Genomic DNA, 9,059 nt, shown 5'->3' with positions numbered 1-9,059 from the left:
CCGGCCCCGCCCATCCCGGTCCCGCATCTCCCACCCCTGCTCCGCTACTCGTCTCCCCGTTCGAGCCGGCCCCGGTCCAGCGCGGCCCATCCCCTCTCCGCTCCGCTCGCCCACCGCCCCCCACCCTGAGCACCCGTTCTCCGGCCGGGCAGCGCACCTATCCCACACTTGAGTCCGGGAGAAGTTGGCGAAGGGTAACATGGCGTGACATGGGGTGACAAAGGGCCACGGTGCTTCTTTCCCGGTGGGGACCCTCGCCCCGTTCTGTGCTTTCCGGGGGCTGCTCGGGGGCTCAGGAGGCTGGCGCTGCCTGCGGCATCCCTCCCCGAAGCACTGGCGCGGGCATCCCGCGTGGCTCCGGAGACGGCAGGAAAGAGGACAAAAAGGATGAACGGCCCCAGGATGGGGGAGAAAGCCAGGAGAGACCTGGCTCCGCTGCTGGGAATGTCTGGGAGCCGCCTTGCCCCGTGCCAAGCCAGGCCTGGGCGGAACGCTCGAAGCCGAGGGCCATGGATGTTGGGCACGTTGAGACTGGCGGCAGGCGCCTGGGGTTCGGGGATATGCGAGGGAAAAGAGGAATTTTTAGGAGCTGGAAAAGTGGCTTCCCTGGCACTGCTGTGTCCCAGGGTGAACATTTCTTCCACCAGTGACCCACACTGGTGGGCTGGTGAAGATTGACTGGGGCACATGGTGCTATCCTGATAGTGCTGTGGCAAAGGACAACATCTCATAGAGGTGGGAACGACTGGGATGGGACCCTCGGAATCAGATTCGGGAAGGTGACAAAGTCCCGGTTCTGAACAACATGCAGAGATGGGGTGAGAAGGCGACCGCGGGGCTGGGCTGCCATCGCTGCTGATCAATGAGGCCCCGGGACCAGCGCGGGGACCCGTCACCCTTTAGAGAGATAAACAACGGGGAGCTGGTGGGGAAGGGATGGGCAAGGGTCCAAGGAAGCAAAGCTGCCGAGGGGAGGAGCAGACAGGCTGGGGAAGCCCACCATGGGCAGGCAGAAGGTGGGGGCGGCAGGAGGGTCTGTACAGCGGGGTTGCAAAAGTGCTGGTGGTAGGAGCTGCAGGAAGCAGCCATCGGAGCCCTGCAGCGTGTCTGAAGGGCGTGGGATTGATAAGAGATGAACCGGGTCCAAATCGGGCAGGGCAAAGTCACCAGAGCACTGGAAAAGCAGAGGTCCTAGTGGCAGCGCAGTGCCCGCCGAGGATGTTAACGGGGTAGCTGCTGCCACTGAAGAAGCGCCAGGACTATCTCCATTTGGCGTGAAGAAGGAAGATGCATCACATGACGATAAAACAGTTTCCAGGCCACCAGTAACCACGGGAGTCATGAGACAGTGGCAACCACAGATCCACAGCTGGGAGAGTGGCCACGGCGACCTCGAGCAGGGCTTTCCAAGCCATGCTAGTCCATCAGACCTGGGGACCGGCAGGTTCCGGCTCCAGGTGGGGATTGACACCAGAGTGGGGTCCAAGTGTGGGTGGTGGAGGAAACTGTCAGTCTCGGGATGATGCTGAAAACTTCCTGAAACGTCCTGAAGGACAGACGACTCACACCAGGAGCGTCCCCTTCTACACACTGGTGGATGCTGGGGTCTGTTTTTTAGGTGCTTCCTCAGCCCTTCTAGTGGGCAATGAGGGAGCAAAGGGAAATTGAGCCGTAGTCCATCCTCTCTGCGTGGGATGGGAATAGCCTGACAGGGGSGGGGGGGGGGGGGGGGGGGGGGGGGGGGGGGGGGGGGGGGGGGGGGGTCCCTGGTGACCCTACTGTTGCCAGGACCCACGGAAACAGGAAGGCGCTGAGATGTCTTTTCTTCCATCCCTCCAGCAGGAGAACGGCCGCCGTGAGTCGGGCAGCTCTGACTGCGCTCTGGGCGGAGCTGAGCCCCACGCTGCGGGCCGTGGGCGGGTGCCCGCAGGCCCGCGAGAGGCTGCTGCCATCCCGTGGGCATGAGGAGAAGGACACGCGCCCAGGGTTGGCATCTTTTCCCTGCCTCCTGCTTCCCCAGTATCTCTGCCCCGAGCCCGGGGGTCCTGCCCGATCCCGACGGCGCTGGAGGTGGCTCTGGGTGCAGGTCGCTGATTCCTCCAGGCTCCTGGTGCCCTTTGACTGTGCTTCCTCGCCCACGGCCCCTCCATCTGCACCAAAGCTGCTGCATAGGGCTTGGGACTGCTCCCTGGCAGCCGTCAGCTCCTGGCTCTTCATCTGCAACTGGCACATATCAGACCGCCATGCTCTCCCATGAAAGTCAGGATGAGCTCCCTAAAGCCCCAGATCCGGGAGCCGCAGGGTGGTTCAAGGTGATCAGCTGGTGGCAGCAGCTGGAAAGTAGGTTCCCTATGTTTAGCTCTGGCCTTTTTGGGTCTTGCTGTTCACGGGACTGGAACAGGGCTGGTTTCTGCACACCCACTTCCCTCAAGGGCACCAGGTGCTCCATGCCCACACATTGCAGCCCTAAGCCACAACTGGCACGTGGTGGCATGCACGAGGGAATGGGGACTCAGCCGCTTCTGGGGCAAACCAGGAGGGCAGGGACAGCTTTGGCCCCAAAGGGCATTGCACTCAGAGGGGCTCCACATTCCTCCCTCGGCTCTTAAAGGGATTCCGTACTCCTGGCTGAAACTGAAGCAGAGTATTCTGCTCCCAGCTCAGGACAGGGACTCCAGTCCTGCCCTGTCTGCTCCTGCAGCCCCCAGACAAGAGGGGGGGGTGGACTGGGAAGGAGAGTACAGGGGGAATATATGGGCTGTGGGGGCCTGGGTTCAGCCAGCTCTGTGTCAGCCATGTCCCCAGCCCTGTGCCATCTGTCCGTCCAGTGCCTGTGCAGGTCCTGCAGCCAAAGCTCCTCTCTTCAATGCTCACTTTGGGAGGGCCTGCGCTGTGGAGTCTGGGAGAGAAGATGCACCCTGTTCTGTTCTCAGGTGTCATTCAGATCACATCCTCTCTTTACAGACCCTGCTGCGGTTGGGTCGCTGCCAGGCAGGGCTCTGAGTGCAATCTGCCTGTGCTGCCTTCCATGTTCCTTCCCTGTTGGTGCCTTAGTGCAAGCTGGCTCATGCCACTGGGCCATCTGCTCCAGGGGAGCCTGCCAGTGCCAGGCCCCCTGCCAGGCGACTCGCCCCCCCGCCACCGTGCCTCCACGGGTGCTAAGAATAACCAGCATCGTCAGCAGCAGTGGTATTTGCAGGCGCCGTCGGTGCCACCTCCGTGCCAGCCTGCTGGGCACAGGATCCATCTGCTGCCTGATGTAAGCCACCAGCCACAGGGGGAGACAGGTGAGCAGTCTTGGGGGGCCATGTGTGGCTGTGAGGAGGGGGTCTGTTCCCTTCCTTCCCCCAAACATGAGCTAGGATGCTGTGGTGGGACATGGAGGTATTGCTGCCCAACACCCTGCATGGGGATCTGGGGAGCTGCTATCTTTATATTGTCCTGCTTTTCCCAGTGTTCCACAAACAGACCCTGTCCTCAGCTCTGCAGCACTCCTGGGAGATCGGGGCAGCCCCCAGGGCTGCTGACTATAGGTCTGCCTTCCTGCCTGCAGAAGGATGAGGACCCAGCAGGCTCAGTCACCTGGCATGGGGGTCTCCTTCATTCAGGGAGATGAGCTATCGCAGAGCAGAGTGGTGTGTGGGGCAGCTGCCCTGAGCACCAGAGGAGCCCTTTTCCCTGTGCACGGGGCCACAAGGACCGGACCTTCCTGTACAGTGGAGCTGAGATCTGCAGCTGGCAGAGGAGGGGCCTGGGAATACCTCCAGCCTTGTCACTCGGTCACTGGGGGGTGCCACCTGGACTATTCCCCAGGGCTCTGCCTGGATCTGCTCTGCCCACTATCTGCTTCTTACCCCGCAGCTGCTCCAGGTGAGAGGGTGGCCATCCCATGCCTGGACATCTGGAGACAGTGGTCCAGATGATGAGAAACCAGAATTTAGCAGGGGAAGTAAAGAAATAATCCCCAGACCTCCTCCTTGCCAAGATTTTCTGAAGTGTCTCCCACACCCAGCACTTCCTAGCCTGGGTCACCTCCTCTGTGCCATCCTGCAGGTCCCCCATGCAGATATCTCCTCCTCTCCTGGTCCATCCCTGGTTTGGCTGCCTGCACTATGGTCACTTGGCACAGCCCTGCAATTCCCAAAGCTGGGTCTATGGAATGCAGAGCTGCTGCCTCTCCTCTGGGACCCATATGAGCTGCATTTGCCCCATGTCCAGACACTGAAGGAGGGTTCTGCAGGGACAACGTGCTCCTACCAAGGGCAAACCCAGCGCAGAGCTTTCCTCCCAGGCAGTGATGGTGAGTCGCAAAACCAGGCTGGGATGTTTTCTCCTCTCTGTATGACACACCAGTAAATCACATAAAATGTCCTGACAGCCTGGGCCAAAGCCTCCTGTGGTATGTGGGGCTCCGTGCATTGCTCTCCCACAGCCCTGGGAGTGGCCCTGGGCACAATGTTATTGTCAAGGGTCATTTCCTACTGGGACAGAAGATAGTGGACTTTTCCAACGCAAGGCTTTCCAGCTCCTTGGGAAGGGATTAAAACCAAGCTGACATTTCCATGGGGTTGATGAAAGCCTGGGATTGTCTGGCAGCAAAGAGGAAAAACTTCACCCATGTTCATCCACCCATGATGAGCACTGGTTGGCATCAAGAAACCATCTTCAAACTCTGTGAGGAGCAGAAGCTGCAGGGATGCACTGGGGGAGTATTGAAATCATGATAGTACCCAGGAGTGTGTRTGCTGCTGGCCAGGCTGGCAGAGTATGGGGGCGAGCAGGGGGGCTCAGCTCTGTGCCACTTTGCCTGTTTGGAAATCGGGATTTTGAGTTGGGCAATCTCTGCCCATGGTCTGAGACTGGGGTCACTCCCTGCAAAGGGCAGGTGGGGTTTGGGGTAGATGTTCAGCAGGGATGGAGCCACACTGGTCACTGGTCGTTCGGGCATTTTCAGCTTTTTTTTTTTTTTTTTTTTTTTTTTTTTTTTTTTTTTTTTTTTTTTTTTTTTTTTTTTTTAAATATCCTATGCTTCCCTCTGGTGGAGAAGAATTGTTGTGCCAGGGGGATAATGTCCATGGCAGCAATTAGACATGTCATACCACAGTGAAAAACCCTTCCTTGTGTGCTCACTCCTCTGCTAGAGGGTGTGGGTAATGAGCCACCTGCCATGCCAGCTGCAGGCAATGCCCCCATCTCCTGGAGATTTGCACTTACCCACTTTCCTGCCTTCATTTCCAACCTGTGAGCCTCAACATGTTCCCAGGTGTATAGAGAGGTTGTTTCCACACTCTCCCTGTTCCTGCTTGGCCATGGGAAAAATGAAACCCAGTGGATCCTGGAGGTGTTGGTTCTTGCACCACTGGAACAGAGGACACAGGGATGGCAGGGATTTGGAGAGGAGGTGGGATAGCAAGACATGGGAGGCAGCAGATACTGGGCCCCATCAGGATCATCCCAGCTCAGGTGCAGTTGGGGCAGCTGAGCTGTTGCAGAGGATACATGAGGTGGTGGGAGCCATCCCTCCTCCCTGCATTGGGCACAAGGGGACACAAAGTCCCAGGCACCTGTATACCTGCACACCTGTGTGTGTGTGTGCGCTTCCTTCCTCATCCTCACCTCTGTGGGGCTTCTCTGTGCTCCAGCTGGTGTTGGCAGTCATGGCAAGTACCAGAAATGTCTTATTTTTGGTGGCATTTGAAAGAATGTGTAAGTATCCAATGAGACATATCTTTCCCTTGGGACTTGTGAGCTGCCTCCCCATGCAATAAACTCCAGTTTTGAGCATTTTGAACTATATGAAGTGCTTTTGGATGTGAGTCACTCTTTCCAGCCCTTTTGGAGGGAGACCCTTTGCCCAGAAGAAAAGGTGCAAGTAGAAGGGGGTTTGTGCATGTCGAGAGACAGTTTTGTGACAACCTGTGAGACAGCCCCATCAGTGATGCTGTTTTTCCTCATATCTGCTGGCAGGAGATGTGTCAGGCACGCTGGAATTATCCCAGCTTGGTAGTTCAAACCACATGTTGATGCGAGGTGGGAAATGGGCAAGGCCTCTTCTTTATTTACCTGTGATTGAAACCACACACTGGTTTACAGGGCTGTGGAGACCCCACGAGGATGATCGCAGAATCCTGGACTCATGAAATGGTTTGGATTGAAAGGGGCTTTAAAGCTCCTCCAGTTCCAGCCACTGCCATGGAAGGGGTGGGAAGGCAGGGACACTTTCTACTATCCCAGGTTGCTCCAAGCCCCGACCAACCTGGCCTTGGACACTTCCAGGCATGGGGCAGCCACGGCTTTTCTGGGCACCCTGTGCCAGGGCCTCATCACCCACACAGAGATGAAGTTCTTCCTGATACTCAATTTTAATCGACTCTCTTTCACTTAAAAGCCATTTCCCCTTGCCCAACTTGGGCATGGAGTGTGTCTGGACACCCCTTAGGTCTCTGTGTGGAGAGACTGGTGTGAACCTGTTGGGAGATCCACTGCTTGGGAGCATCAGGAGAACCAAGATCTTGCAGGACATGTGCCCTGACCTTGGCTCCTATGAACAGACCAGGTCATGGCTACTGCTTCTCTTCATAGGAAAATCACCTCAGAAAAGAATTTGGGGCTGGAAACAGGTCATCATGCCAGTGCTCCTCGGGAGGGGGATGCAGGGTGTATGGGTTCTGCTCCAGGGGATGCCAACACACCCACTCTGCCAGCTCAGAGCAGCAGCAATGGATTTAGCCTGAGGTGTTATTGCCTGGCACCTACTGGCCCTGCAGGTAAACCCGTTACTGGTGCCACCACAGACCTGGTGCTGATGTCCCAATCCTCTGACAGGGCTTCCTGGTGTGCTGCTAGCAATGCAAGAGATGCATCCCTCTCCAGGCTCTTTTTTGGGAGCTGAATGGTCACATGATGGGAGCACAGTGGGCTGCCAAGATGTTTTTTTGGAGTCACCCAAGAGCACATTGGAGCTCTCCTGGCTCCTCCTGGCTGGGTAGCAAGCAGGTCCTCAGTCTCTGAGCCTTGTCTGTAGGGATTTTTGGGATACCACCTTGCTCAGGCCATTCCCTCAGTCCATTTCCTCTGCCTCAATCTCCTATATCTGTCCTCAAATTCCCATGTGGGCACATAGCAGGTAGGCAGCCTTGGAGACCTCCTTGCCCTGCAGATCTGTGGCAGCATCTCAAGGAGAAGTGCCTGGTTTGGCCCTTGTCTGTGACCACCCTGGAAGATGCAGGAGCTTCTCCTTCAGCCCTCATCTGCCCAGTGCTCCCAGCATGCTGGCACAGCCAGGGATTGTTGTTTGCTTGAGGCTCAGCCCGAAAGAATCCCTCCCTCCCACCCCCCCGCTTGGGGTTGATGAGTCCTCCCATCCCTTACAGTCTCTCCTGTGAAGATGGAAGAGCCACAGTGTCAAAAGTTGCTGCTGGAGGAGGTGTGACAGCAGCTGGTCTTCCCAAAACGCTTATTTGGGATATTAATAAATTATGATCTCTGAAAAGCAATGCATTTCCCTGGAAAGCCCCTGCAGTTTTGGGATTGTTTCTTCCCTACCCTTGTTAATTTATGGGAGACATTATAAATGTTAATTTACAGGAGAGATTGTAACTTATCACTTACCACAAAACACAAGCAAAAAAGTCATGGTTATAATTTCCAATTCTGCCTTTAATTAACACTGGTGATGCACTGCCCAGCTGTGCACTGCCAGGAACTGCCACACAGTAAATCCTGTCTGAAGCACTGACTTGAGTCACCACAGATACGTGAGCTTTATTAACATGAATGCAGTTGCTTTATGTTCAGTTGAACATAAAGCATTTGAATCATGCTCAACACTTATCCGGTTGATACCCAAGTGGGTGGACAAGGTCTTGGCCTTGCCAAGTTTTTATGGTCAAGGATGAAGATGGAGGCTGGTCAAGCCTTGGAAATGAGATAAGCCTGTTCTGGATGCAGCAATCAAATGGTGATCTGTGGCTCCAGCTGTCTGCCTGAATATCCCTGGGTGATGGGGGTCTGTGGAGACAGTCCTGCTCACAGCCTGGCCAGGGAAAAGCAGACCTGTCACCTCCAGGTCCTTATGTGCTGAGCTGGCTAGTGTGGGGCAGTGCCATGGCAGAATGGGGCCTGGCTGCACTGGGGCAGCCGGGGGCTACCAGCAGCAGCAATGGTTGTCAGTCTGTCTGGGTTATCTACAGAAGGAGTTGTGCTAATTAATGATTTCCCTGTGCCACTTTGGGGAGGGGATGAATAGGGCTACCTGTCCCATTGGTGCTGGGGCAGTGTCCCCTCTCAGAGATGCCCACAGTCATACTGAGACTACGAGCTGGCTCCCATCCCCTTGGCTATTACACCAGCATGCACACCCTGGAAGATGGGTAAGAAGCAGGAGCTGGAACATGATATATACACTGAGCTCTCTTCTGGAGGGTGCATTCCAAACCCTCCATCCAGCTGCATAGGTGCTGTGGAACCAGCAGTGCTCCAGTGAAACCCACATGGCTCACCTGCGCTGTGGCCCACCCAGATCCTTCAGGGAGAGGATGTTGTGCTCCTGCACCTGCCTCCTCACAACACTTGCCCCCAGCTTCAGGTAGTGAGATGAGCTGGGACCTATAACATCCAACAGGGATGGCAGGTGCAGGGAAGGTCACTGTGTTCACTGCTGCCTTGGCAGGATGTCTTGCTGATGGAAGCCACCATGTCCCTTGACAGCTCACAGGAAAGATCAGAGAGGGCTGTGTGGAGCAGGATGCTTGAAGCAGCTCCATGCCCAAGGGAAATGCTGAGCTGAGATCTCCCTCTTTCCCATCTCTGTGCCTGCAGCTGGGTGGCTGATAAATGATGTCAGATAGAAACAGCTCCTGTCAAACACCTTTCACCACCATCAGTTACATGGAGGCTTAAGAGAGAGCAAAGATGTCTCGGCACCAGTGGAGCTGTGTGCTTGAAAGCAGGAGCGCTGCTTACAGCAGTCAGAACAAGGCTGGTTCTCCCATCCTTATTGTCATGGCATGCTGGGCCAAGAAAGGCACAGCCACACTCTGAGCATCCCCAAGGCTCTG

Source organism: Malurus melanocephalus, unplaced genomic scaffold (assembly GCF_030028575.1).
Source record: "Malurus melanocephalus ecotype Western Australia unplaced genomic scaffold, MMel_1.1 scaffold_237, whole genome shotgun sequence".
In the NCBI taxonomy this organism is placed as follows: Eukaryota; Metazoa; Chordata; class Aves; order Passeriformes; family Maluridae; genus Malurus; species Malurus melanocephalus.
The sequence above is the reverse complement of the archived record's forward strand: the minus strand, read 5'-3'. Positions refer to the sequence as shown.